Source organism: Balaenoptera acutorostrata, chromosome 14 (assembly GCF_949987535.1).
Source record: "Balaenoptera acutorostrata chromosome 14, mBalAcu1.1, whole genome shotgun sequence".
NCBI lineage: Eukaryota > Metazoa > Chordata > Mammalia > Artiodactyla > Balaenopteridae > Balaenoptera > Balaenoptera acutorostrata.
In genome coordinates, this window is record NC_080077.1 from 88,125,092 (window position 1) to 88,139,548 (window position 14,457).

Below are 14,457 nucleotides of genomic sequence, written 5' to 3' on the forward strand. Positions count from 1 at the left end.
AGTTTATTGTACCTGTTAAGGCTATTTTGGGTTCATGCGATAGAAAGCAATAGACCTTGGCCTACTTAATTAAGTATAAGGAGATTTTTTGTGAGTTTTCATGGTACTTAAAAGGCAATGAAAAAGCAGATAAGCAAAGTCTCTGCAAGGGCAGGTGCTAGAATGGCTCCAGGGACAAGGAATTCCTAGCGTTATAACGAAAGCATTGCCGTCAGGTTGCCGCATGTCTCCTGAGATTCCAGTCTGTATATTTCTGTCTATGATCAGAATTCCTGGGCTGCGGGTAAATCTCACTGGCCCACCTTGAATCTAGCCCACAATGGTTCGACCCAGTCAAGTGCAGAGGGCAGGCTCAGGTGTTTGGGGCTGTATCCAGAGCAGAAAGATTTGTTAGGTTCCCAGGACCCACAGCTGTAATTCTCATGATCAAAGACATTTTTGGCTCTGCTATTATATATAAACTCTTCTCCAGTATATGCTAAAGGGATTTGAGTAAAACACCTTTAATGATAATAAGTGTTGTTGAAAGCATAAAAGAGGGCATCTCCTGAGGACTAGGAAAAATAAATTTGTCAGGAGTTAAACCAATCTGTACAAAAGTCACTTAAAATTTTTGAATGGTTACTACTCTTAAAAAAGGATTTGAAAAGTGGAATATTATAGAAAGTAAAACGCAAGAAGTAGATAGGTCTACTCTATTTCAATTTAAAAAGGCAATAAATAGAGAAATAAAGAAAACAATGGTATAAGAGCTAAATTCCGGTATGTCATATAAAGTAACTGAAAATCTACTTAATAAATATACTAAGGGCCTTAGGTGTATGTATGAAAATACTGAAAACACATAATACATAATATGAAAGAAACATTTTAGCATAAGTCAGCTAATATCACTTCATACATAGTATGGAAACTTTTAAAGGAAGGAGTCTAGAACTGGATTATTCAAATTGTTTTCTTAATTAAAAGAGATGGAGCAGACATGATGGAGGAGTATACCTGCATACCAAGGAGGTGTGAGACTGGATGGGAATCGATCTGTGGGTGGGTCACAGGACAGAACATTTGAATAAATGGAAAGAAAACCATAACTGATGTCACTCTGGAAGTAGATGAAAGCTCTCTCAGACCCACAGATGCTTCCAAAATACAGATTGTGAAACTGTCACAGAAACAAGATATAGCAGTAATGTAGAACTTCAAATGTCTTGACATCTGGTGGAAGTCATGTTTTGCTAAAAGCGACAAATCTGGTGAATTCAGTAGTGGTGGATAATGTGTTCTCCTCAATAATGTCATCCCCATATGTCTCAGCATTCTCCCACACAGACTCATCCTCCTACCCCACTCAAACCTGTGCACCTCCATCCAGGAACCCCAATCTCATGTATGCAAACCCCTCAGGCTACAGATGCTCTCTTCCATGTTGGCTTTCACTAGCACCTGGATCTTTCCTAAGAAGATGGTGGCACCTTTAGTTTCTTAGGGTTTATGTAATGCAGGATGTGGAGGCTCCTTGGACAGTCTCTTGCTTCATTTTTGCTATTTCTAGACCATTAAAACCCAAGGCTCATGTTAATAGGCATACTCTACTTTGACGCTTAATTAGGCTTTATCACGTGGATCCTTCTCTCACCTCTGTCACCTACCCATCACTTGTCAATACCGCACTGCCAGAACCATCCTCCTCCACGTCTCTGACCCTGCTTAACAGTTTTACCCTGTGTCTTAAGCCTTGCCATTATTCTGGCTTTCTCATGGGCAACCTTAGAGCATTCTGATTCTCATCTCTTTGCCTTCAATTTCTAAGATTCTTTTTTCCTTTTCCAGAGCAGTCACTCCACACATTTCACAGTCTGGAGTGAGTTTTTTGTGACCATATATTTACATCTGGAGTCTGATATTCTACTCTCTATTTCTTCAAGTTGCTCACTCCTTTAGTATCTATTTTCTGACTACGGTGAGAAAGCTTATATTTGACTAACTTATTTTTCCCAGCTTACCAGGAAAAGTCCCTCTTTGCTAATTTTCCATCCAGCCAGATCCTGTTACTCATCAGCTTATCCATTCTCTTGTCAATTGTCTCACCTCCCAAGCCTCCTTTCTTCACCAGCTCTCATCTGGTCAGTTAACAATCTATTTTCTCCATTCGTATCTAGGCTGTTGAGCAGAGAGAGGAAAAACTCACACTTTGCAGATTTTTGTGATTAAAAACTCAGACTTTCTAATCTCATCTCGGTCCTAAAAACTGCCCGAGATTCCTGTATGTGATACTAATCTCTCACTACAGGTTCCGTGTTCAACTTTCATTCATGGTGAGACCCAAACACATCATCCGCCCTCTAGCTCAAAGAGAAAGTAGAGGATTAAACTGAGAAGTTCTTACTATTTCTTGTTCCTCAGATATTTTGCTGGGACTAGCACAACTTACTAATAGTGACTTTGAAGAGTAAGGACTGTTATTGTCTTACTTAAGAAAAAAGCTCTAACGTAGGTGATTCCAGGGTTAGTTCAGCTGCATAGTATTGTCATCAGAGGCCATCTTGGTGAACAGCTTCAAACATTAGCCCTCATGATTCCTGAATTCTAGTCCTCATGCCTCTGTATAATCTCCTTCTCTGGGGTGTGGGTGGGACATGTGACTTGCTCTAACCAGTAGAATATGGCAAATTTGACAAGATGTGGCTCCTTTGATCGTGGTATGTAATCTTGCTCATGGACTGACTTTGGAGACTCTCCTTGTTAGCTCTGGGGAAGTAAGGAACCACATTGTGGATGCCCCCCTGGCAAGAAGCTTAGGGTGGCCTCTAGGAGCTGAGGGGCAACTCTGGCCAACAGGCAGGAAGAAACTCCCTTCCTCAGTCCTACAACCAGAAGGAAATGAATTCAGCGTACAACCTGAGTGAGGCTGGAAGCATAATCTTACCAAGCAGAGTCTCCAGGTGAGGACACAGCTTGACACCTTGATTGCAGCCTCAGAAGATTCTAAGCAGAGGCCCCAGTTAGGCTGCACCCTGACTCTGGACCCAGAGGAATTTTGAGATGATGAATGTGTTGCTTTCAGCCATCATGTTTATGGTAATTTGTTACAGAACAGAGTTTTTATTCTATTTTTTTTTTTCTGGACCTGTCACAACCAATTTGTCCATAATTCCTGTTTGGTTTACCTTCAAAATGTAACCACTGCTTAAGACGTCTACCGTACCACCTTCGGCTAAGCCAGGATAATTAAAGGTCTTCTAATTTGTCTTCATATTTCTACTCTCTCACACTTTTGGTATAACTTCTGCCCAACAGTAAAAAAAAAAAAAAAAAAAAAAAAAAAAAGAAAAAACATTAATCTGACACACTCACGCACCACTCAATAAAAATCCTGTAAAAGCCTTCCATCCCTTGTAGAATACAATTCAAAATTTTTTGCCATGTCCTGAGAGACCCTTCAAGATCTGGCCATTGAAAAAGTCAACCTCATCTTCTTACACTTTCCCAGAACTCATTCTACTGTAGACATACTGGTTTTCTTACCAAGATTGGTCCTCCCCTTTAGAGCCTTTGACTTAATATTTCCTTTTAATGGCACATACTTTCTTTATTCATTTATGCAAAAGTAATTATTAAATGTTACCCTGTGCAATGCACTAACCAGATGATAGAAATCCAGCAGTAAATAAAATGTTTTTTATCAAAAAGACACCAAATGCTGCCTAAATGAACATTCAAGTGATCAGATTGGATACCGCTGGAAATAAATTTGGAAAGTCTTCAACTAATAGAGCCCTGAGGGCATGATCTGAACAGTAATTCATTTCCACCCCTTCAGAAACAAAGCTGAGTCTCCTCCATGCTAACAAAATATCTATGGACTAGATCAAAGTTCAATTACTGGGAAAAGTAAAAAGAGCACATGATATGAATGTTTTACAAATTTTACTCGTTACATATCAACTCTGCTCTTGTGGAATTCCTGAGAATACTTCAAACTGACTTATTCCTCCTCCTCACCTCCCCCATATAATTGATCCATTCTTGTACATTTCCACCCTAAAAATAGCTTCCATATGTCTCCTATTTTCTGGATGCAGGTCTTACGACAGTGCAGGCCTTATCCTCAGGATAATGTTTTTCCTACTTCTTTAGCATTATCATTCAAGGTGCACATGAAATGGTATCTTTTGGTTGAAGGCTACCAGGTAGACTTTTTGAGTTAGTTGTTTTGGTCTCTGTGCTCCTTTAATACTTTATCACTGTCTTTTAAAGCACCTAAAAAGTTGTATGTAATTGACATATCAGATAAAGTGTTTTGCAAGACCAGATCAATAGCATATTAATAGTTTTTCCTGGACCTAGAGAATTGACACAATAGCCACACAATAAGCATTTATGGAAGTATTAAGAATTAATGAAACACTACCAGGAAAAAAAAAATTGAACATCTCCATTCTATGTATTGATATTTTCTTCCCTAGCACCATCATCATTTTAAAAAGACACAAATACTGGTATTATTGGCAATGTGATGCTAGTTATCCAATTTGTCTTATAAATTACTGACAAACAGTTAAAAGCACTAATTTTTAAAGGTGACAGTAGTATCTTCAATTGATAAGAGTGGGAAAACATGGAGAAAATGGGATAGGACAGTTTGAGAGGTTTGACATGTGAAAAAATTAGCTAGACTGAAAATGTTCCAGATAAATCGAGCATGCGTGCCCCATACAAGTTTCCTCTACAAATTTCCACCTTACTTCTTTGCTTTCCTATATTTCAAGGCCATGTGGGTTTTGCATGAATTGTGGATTTCCCATTAGTTTATCATATACTGATTACTTGCCGTAGACAATATATTAAACATACTCTGCAATATATATGCAACTTGTTGGTGGCTTGAAAGTGCCTTGTCTTCACAATCCACCATTTTATGCAAAGCGGAGTGACAGTAACTGGAGAAAGAAAAGTAGGACTGCCCTTCCGTGAACAGACACTATGGCCTGCCTAGGGATCTGAGTGACCAAGTTCATGTTACAGAAAGGCATGGAGTTCACAACAGGGCACATGGGACTAGTATCAAACAATACTGTCACCAACCCAAGAACAATGGCAGTCCAAAGCAGGGGCGTGTTACCTGATTGGACTTTCTAGTTTTCTTCCCTTTGAGGCAATTGAAACATGGATGGTTCCTTTCCAGTGAGAACCACATGGGTTATTGGATAATTCTGTGTGTGTGTGTGTGTGTGTGTGTATGTCTGATATTTAGGTGAAAGAGCTGTGAATCATCCTTTTGGGTATTTCCTACTACAATCCATCTGACTAAACTAGTTACAATGAAGAGTTCCCCTCACCACCCTACTCTTTCATGATGGACCAGTTGCATGAATTTTAGTATATATCCCCTCTACCATCTCTCAGCCAAAAGAAATATAACTTGTATTATATTATCAAATACAATTATATCTACTATAATATTCATGCCATTTGGAGCAATATGTTATAATTCAAGGCCAATTTACTATTATTTAGCTCATCCTCAATATATGCAAGAGAATATTTTGTTTGTTACTATACCTTAGAACATTGCATATTTCTTTAATATCTATTTACTCTTTCTAAATTATATTTGTCTTGAAGAAAGGCAAAGTCAAATTTTAGTATAAATTATGAAGACATGTGGAATATTTCTTGAAAGATAATAATATGAAAATTCTCAGAGTATCATTTTTTCTCAATATATAGTAATATCCAGCAAATAAAAATGGTAATATCCCCTGTGTATCTTAATTAAAGAGATATACTATTTGCACAGCACCATGAAGGGAAAGTACTATTTAATGTGCCCCTGCTTTCTCCCTTCTTGCTACCCCTTTGTCCTCATTGTCTGCCATGGTTGTAGCATTATTCTCACATCTCAGCTCAATGAAATGTTTTCACAGAAGTATCCCTGACACCTCAAAATAGATGAGTTTGTCTCATGTATGCTCTAAATGCAACTCCTCCTTTGCCTTCAGAAACTCTAAAACATCGTTTATGCCAGAGCCCAATCTACTTATTTTCCTGGGAAAAGGAAAATCTCTATTAAGATCTGCCTGAGTCCACAGGTTCCAGAAGTGCAAACCACAAAGAACCATATGCATTCTGCACTGGAGGTGGAGTGCAGTTTCTCACCTGGGTGGTGAAAATGCACCAAACCGGCAGGGTGGGAGGGACTGTGGAAAGAATGGTGAAGCCTAGAGAGGTGTAACAATGTGTGGAGCAGGTCCTTCCAGACCTAATATAAGAAGCTTGATCCACCCCTCCCTTACTTGACACAAATGAATGACTTAGATGGGGTCATTTGATTCCTTACTTTTGATTCCTCTGGGACGATAGATGCCTTTTTTTTTCAAAAATGCTGAAACTTCCAGCGGTGTTCCTCATGGTCTTCTTCCCTGGCGTAAGCAGGTACTTAGAAAAGTGCTTAGAAACGTGGTTATGCTTGCTTCTTGGTCCACCGGAGAGGCACAGTCAAGGCAGATCCCGGTGGGGGCAACAGCTCTAACCTTGGCAACTTTTTTTTTTATTGTGAGGGAAAAATCAGATCTCACTTTTGCATAAAATGCAGATATATGAAATGAGATGTATTTTATGGGCACCAAGACCCCCTACGTATTGTATCACTTTAAAATATATTTATAGTCCTGTTATTGAAACCAATGAGCTCTGTAATTTTTTTTTAATGCACTCAAAGTTCTGGAGCCATATGGGAATTAAATTTACTTTTCTTGTGTTTGAAAATTCAAGTAAAGTAAGAGTCGAATGCTTGTAGGTGTTTAATTCCCCAAGCCTGGCCACCCATTCACCCTGTTGCTTCTTCCCATGGTCTGTTTCTGTCACACCGTCCTACGGCACCACTAAAGGTAATTCTAGAGGTGCTAATGAGTTTGGAAGACTCAAAATTAACAGTCCAAAAAACAGTTCATTCCCTCCTTCCATCTCTAAATACAAATGCTCCAACTTCAAGGTTTTGCTTATACTGCTTCACTCCCATAATCCCTTTTCTTAATCATCTCGTTGTCACCTCCTTTTCCCATTATGTCACTAAAGGCATATTCAAGTAAAAATGAAGTCAGAAAAAAAATTATGTCTACATTATTGTAGAGCTTGTCAGTTTTAACCATATCAAAGTAGACTATGTTTATATAGGTTAATTCTATAAATTGAGTTGAATTTATTACCTGTATTGTGCTTATTGTGATTCTAAATAAAAATTCAAGCGATGATTCATTTTATCATGAACTATTCTCTAGCCTCTAAATTTAATCCTCTAAACAGCCAAGCAAGGGAAGGCTCTTTGACATTATTTGCAGAGACATTTACTTATTTCTATTAATCTTGTTCTGAGTATACTTTGGAAAGTGAAATCTAGGAATTTTGTAACTCAAACACAAAATACCTTCTCTCCAGGAGGAGTGTTATACTTTGAAAGTAATACTCTTACTTCTTTGGGGTTTTAGCCATGAAATATAAGCCCCAGAAAAAACATATCTGGCCATTCACATCTTTAAAAGTTTTTCAACAAATATTTATGAAAAACTTCATATGTGCTAACCCTTTTGGACCCAATTCGTCCACTGCAAAAGATTAAAGTTCTATACTCTGCCTATTTAACCTTTGTATTGCCCTTGATCCCTCCATGGGATCCAGCATGAGGGCATCTTCTTTCTGCTTGTCTCCCATCCATGCTGGAGAAAGGAAGATAGCCAAGCAGACCTGGCCTTCTAGGTATTTATACCAACCAGCTGCATCCTGGCTCTGACCACATCCCAGCATGCCCAATATTTCTCCCTCATTGACTCCTTGGCTCATTTCTCTCAGAAATGTTCCAAATCTCTTCAGCCCATAAAGCTTCCAATTTCCCCTCCTCAGTAACAGTGAGAGCAGATCTCTTACTTTGCCTGGCATTTTGGTACAATTCAGAAGGAGCCCTTTTGTTATCTCAGCCCTCCTAAATTTTTTCTTCATTCTTTCATAGTCTCCAGAGTAGAATAGGGTGGAATTGTCCAAAATACAGAACTGTATTTTTTTTTTACCTTATTTATTTATTTTTAACATCTTTATTGGAGTATAATTGCTTTACAATGGTGTGTTAGTTTCTGCTTTATAACAAAGTGAATCAGTTATACATATACATATATCCCCATATCTCTTCCCTCTTTCATCTCCCTCCCTCCCACCCTCCCTATCTCACCCCTCTAGGTGTTCACAAAGCACCGAGCTGATTTCCCTGTGCTATGCAGCTGTTTCCCACTAGCTATCTATTTTACATTTGGTAGTGTATATATGTCCATGCCACTCTCTTACCCTGTCACATCTCACCCCACCCCCTCCCCATATCCTCAAGTCCATTCTCTAGTAGGTCTGTGTCTTTATTCCCATCTTGCCCCTATTTTTGAAGCCACTTTTTGGCATCGTGAGGAGCCCTGAATGCATGCTAATCCCTTTGAGTTTAAGCATTTTAAATGGCATCGTCCTAATTTTTTTTTCATCTATTCATTCAATTAGCAAATATTTACTCATGACTGGGTCTGGACATTAAGGAGTTCACAAGCTGATATTTAGATAATCATTCTATAATGTGCTGAGGGAAATAAGCATGCCAACAAATACTGAACTCTGACTATAGCCAGGCATGGTATTAAATTCATTATTTAATATAATTTTAAAACAATCCATGATAAAAGAAAAATTTGTTCAAGAAAGTTCTATGTTTATATTCTTTTTACCTACTCTGAGACTGACATTTTGCAGGGTTATATAACTTGTCAAAGCATATTTAGACAGTGGCAGAGTTGATATTCAAACCCCTGACTTTTTGACTCCAGGGTTCATGTACTTAAAGTATCACTATTTACATAATAATGGGCTGCCCAATGTACTATGGGAGAATAGGAATGTCTAAGCCAGATTGGAATATTGCAAAAGTCCCTATGAAGCAGGTTATACCCATATTGTCTTTACTAAGTCACAGTTGGATTTAGGTGAAAGGGCGCATGAATCTCCCCCTGGAGAGCATTACATGTAGAAAAGACTGCACAAAGCAAGGTGACTATCAGTAACATCAATAGACCAAAGTAGTCTAGTATTAGAAGAGCAAAGAGTAGAAAAATAGGAGTGGTGGCAGATTATGCTGAGAAGTAGGCTGGGACCTTGTCCTTGAAGACCTCCTTTGGCACAATGAGGAGTTTAGATTTTATATAAGAAGCACAGGGAGTCAGTACAACTTTAATAATTTCCAAGGTCAGATTTGCATTACTTATTCATGACTCTACCTAGAATGGGAGAGGGTTAAAGAAGAGAACCAGACAAGAAGCAGAAATAGACAATTCTTCCAATAATCCAGGTGATAGGTGATTAATGGGGACTCTACAAAGCAATGACATTGGCTTCCAGCAGACCTGCACTGTGATTCTGGCTCTGCCACCTACCAACTGTATGACTGGGGGCTGGGTTTTAACCTTTGTAATTTCCAAGTTCCTAAGATGGTAAATAAGGGTAACAATTCTTTCACAGATTTGTTGAAAGGCATATATGTGATAATCCATGTAAGCTACTTAGCAAATTGCTTGGCACATTTTAAGTCTTCAACAAACCAGTGGCATTATTATTACTGATGTTATATTTACTTGTGAAATCAATGCTAATTGCCCTTTTGGGGAGCAGGACATTGAGCATTAGCTCATGTTTTGATCTTAGAAGTCAGGGTTAAATATTGCAGCCAATGGAGCAGGCCTAGTCCACTGGACTGCAGAAATTTCTAGACACAAAGCATATGTAGCAGGTGGCAATCTTTGTGCACAAACTTAATATATATTTTATACTAAAACTGAGTCAAATCTTCTCCTGATGCAAGAGTTTCAACTTCAGGTACCATTGGGGCTTCCTCTCCCCCACAGGGTCCCATAGGTCACCAAGAATAGAAGGGAAGTGCCAGGCTCTTAATTCACAGTGATGCCATGATTTCCTTGGGTTCTTCTGCTACCCAGTCCTATGATCAGAGAGAGTCTTCAGACTCTTGTCTGTTGTTCAGGACACTGCTCAATGGACTCAAGGTTATTTGTTGTGGTAGCAACGAACACCAGAAACTCTGTAACTTTTTCCTTGCTATGCTATATGTTCATTCCAAGTCAGCTGGAGGGCTCTTCTCTGAAACGTGAACACTCTGGGATCCAGGATAATAGACTGTTTCTGGGCACTGTGGCTGAAGGGAAGAAAAAGCATCATGGGTTCCTAATTGACTCTTAAAGCTTCTACCAGAAAGTGACATGTTACTTCCTTTCATATTTAACATTGGTCAAAGCAAGTCATAAGGGCACACCTAAATCTCAAAGGGAAGCAAAATAAAACCCCACCATGTACCTAAGAAGAGAACCTGGTATATTTGAAAGATGTCAGTCACACTCCGCTTCCCACAAACTTGCCCAAGGTGGCCTTTCAATCTGTTCTTTAGTTTGGAAAACATATTGTACAGCCTCTACTGATTTCCCACAGCAAGCTCTGATATCCTGCACGCTTACTGATGGGGACTTTGTCTCCATCATGTACAGAGGACCTTCCCAAGTCCACACCCAAGGGATCTCACCCTTCCTAGTGGCCCATTTCTGCTTCTCTCCACTCAAGCTTTCTTTGCCCCACCAAAGTCTTGGTGAAGATAACTTCTAGATGTCTGTAAATTCTGCTGTCACCTCATCATAGTTTTAAAAAAGCTTAAGTCTTTAACCATCAGCCACTACCTCCATCTATTTCAATTTCCCAGGCAAAGAATCTGGAATGAGAACTAAGATGAATTCCATGAGACACAGAGGGAAAAATGCCTTCAAAAGTGAAGAAAAAAATACAAATTATTACATAAGGGAAATTTTAAAAATGTAACATCTTGCACCCACCATGGAAAACGGTATGGAGGCTCCTTCAAAATTAAAAATAGAGTTACCATATCATCCAGCAATCCCACTCCTGAGCATATATCCAGAAAATACAAAAGCCCTAGCACAAAAGATGCATGCACCCCAACGTTCATAGCAGCACTATTTACAATAGCCAAGATATGAAAGCAACCTAAATGACCATTGACAGATGAATGGATAAGGAAGATGTGGTGTGTGTGTATACACACACACACACACAATGGAAAATTAGCCATAAAAAAGAACGAAATAGTGCCATTTGCAGCAACATGGATGGACCTAGAGATTATCATACTAAGTGAAGTAAGTCAGACAGAGAAAGACAAGTATTATATGATGTCACTTATATGCGGAACCTAAAACATATTACAAATGAACTTATTTACAAAACAGAAACGGACTCAGACATAGCAAACAAACTTACGATTACCAAAGGGGAAGGGGGAGGAGGGATAAATTGGGAAAATGGGATTAACAGATACAAACTACTATATATAAAATAGATAAAAACAAGGACATACTGTATAGTACACGGAACTATATTCAATATCTTGTAATAAACTCTAATGGAAAAGGATCAAAAAAGAATATATATATATATATATATATATATATATATATATATATATATATACACACACATATATATGTATAACCAAATCACTTTGCTCTACACCTGAAAATAACACAATATTGTAAATAAACTAAATTCAATTTTAAAAAATGTAACATTTTAAGCAACATAATATGAGCTATTTCTTGACCTAAAGATTTAAGTGACAGCAAATAGCCACTCTGATCTTTAGGCCGTCTAGATAAGCTACAGTCAGCCAGCCCAGACTTTGATGTTGTTTATTCCCTCATGCAGTACAGATAGAAACTAATCCCTTCCTCCAATTTTATTGCTTTTTGGTATTACATAACTATGTTTATTACTAACTATAAATCTGTGATATACCACCATATTTGCTGGGATTTTAGAAGTTAAATACCTAGCAGTCAATAATAACACATGCAGCCTTAGGTGTCTTAAATGGGCATTTAAGAAAGTTTCACGTCATCTGTGTATGGCAAAGCTGATGAATTATTTCAGAACAGATGTTAACATTTAACACATTTACTTCTTGGATGTTCATTTGAAAAGGAAATCTTTCAGGCTGTAAATTATCAGACTGACAGACTGGCGAGAGGAAAAATATCTATATTTTCCTATCAATTAGACACCTTTGATTTTAGAGGCAATGTCTTCAGCAAAGTCTTTTAGGACTGTTAAACATTGTTCATGTCTCTTCAATTACTCTCACTGAGGATTCAAAACTCCACAGGGAGAAATTGTGTTCCCACTCTCAGTGTTTACACAGTTCCCAATGTAAATCCTTTGCTTTTAAAAAATATCTCTTACAAACCCTCTTGCACTGTTGGTGGGAATGTAAATTGACACAGCCACTATGGAGAACAGTATGGAGGTTCACTAAAATACTAAAAATAGAACTACCATACGACCCAGCAATTCCACTACTGGGCATATACCCTGAGAAAACCATAATTCAAAAAGAGTCATGTACCACAATGTTCATTGTAGCTCTATTTACAATAGCCAGGACATAGAAGCAACCTAAGTGTCCATCTACAGATGAATGGATAAAGAAGATGTGGTACATATGTACAATGGAATATTACTCAGCCATAAAAAGAAACGAACTTGAGTTATTTGTAGTGAGGTGGATGGACCTAGAGTCTGTCATACAGAGTGAAGTAAGTTAGAAAGAGAAAAACAAATACCATATGCTAACACATATATATGGAATCTAAAAAAAAAAAAAAGAAAAGAAAAGAAAAATGGTTCTGAAGAACCTAGGAGCAGGGCAGGAATAAAGACGCAGACGTAGAGAATGGACTTGAGGACACAGGGAGGGGGAAGGGTAAGCTGGGACGAAGTGAGAGAGTGGCATGGACATATATACACTACCAAATGTGAAATAGATAGCTAGTGGGAAGCAGCTGCATAGCACAGGGAGATCAGCTCGGTGCTTTGCGTCCACCTACAGGGGTGGGATAGGGAGGGAGATGCAAGAGGGAGGGGATATGGGAATATATGTATATGTGTAGCTGATTCACTTTGTTATAAAGCAGAAACTAACATATTTTTGTAAAGCAATTATACTCCAATAAAGATGTTAAAAATATATATGTAAAATCTAAAAAAAATACATACATATATATATATATATATATATATATATCCCTTACAGTAAGTATCTGTTCTGAAAAGAGGAGTGGATTGGGATTCCTCAAGTCACATGTGGAATAAAGCAACGAATCTCAAACTTCATTGTGAATCAGATTCATCCAGTCTGGGGCAGAGTACAGAATTCACATCACTAACATGTATCCAGGAGATGTGGACACTGAAGCTGCTGATCTGGGAGACATACTGTAAGAACCACTGGTGTTGAATATAAGTTTACCCAATTGTCTTCCTAGTTTGAAAAGTGTTCAAGAATTGTTCAAGAACACATTGAACAATGAAAAAGTTGTGGGGCTCCTGTGGATTCAATAAGTATGGTTCTGTTTCTTGGAGATTTACAACAAAGGTCCTAAGAGGCCTTCAACTCAAGAAAAATATTTTTTAAAATTTCTTTTAACTCAGTGTTTCTCCAAATAGTTTCTTACAAAACCCCTTTTTCCCCCATGGGTAATTGACATCTTCTTAATTATAGAGTTAAGAAAATTGCTTTCAAGACTTTGCTATGAAAGCCTTCTAGAATGCTGTCTTGTGAAACTGCATTGCTCACACTTTTCCTCTTCTTCTTCCTTTTACCAAGAAGATATTTTGATGTATTATATATTGAAAGTTCAAGGGAGCACTAGTCTTCCTCATGGAGAAGGTAGAACTTGACTTTATTCCTTAATAGAATTATAGTTAGACATGACTGTGAAAGCACGTGGGCCATTTTGAATTAGAAAACCAGGCTCAAAGAACATCAGATGCGAGGGAAAAAGTTTGGCTTCAGTATGGGGCTATACAGGATAAATGGAGTGACACAATCTCAGACCAAATCAGCCTTTTGCACATTGTCATGGTCAGTGCTTAACGAAAGGCTGCCCTAGTGCTTTCAAGAAGCTTCAAAAGTTGCTCAAAGATTGTCATAATTTCCAGCTCTGGCCTACTATACTTCATGCCCCACACCTCTCAGGTCAATTTCCCTCAAGGGGAAAGGCATTGCTTTTATTCTAGGAATACGTTTGTAAAGAATTTTTGTAGACATTGTATGAAAGATATAATCAAGTTGTTTGGAAGAAAAAAAAGAACTTTCATGGATTTTCTGATTGAAGTGTATGTGTATTAGAGGGTTGACGTATGAACAGTTGGGGTGGAATCAGGCTTAATTTAATCCAAGTTCTTTTCATTAAAGGTAATTGCAATCAATTTCAAAAATCTCTTAGTGTTATATTCTACCCCCGCTAACTTAATTTTACAACACTTATCCACCAACATCTCAATGTAGGGGAATATGAC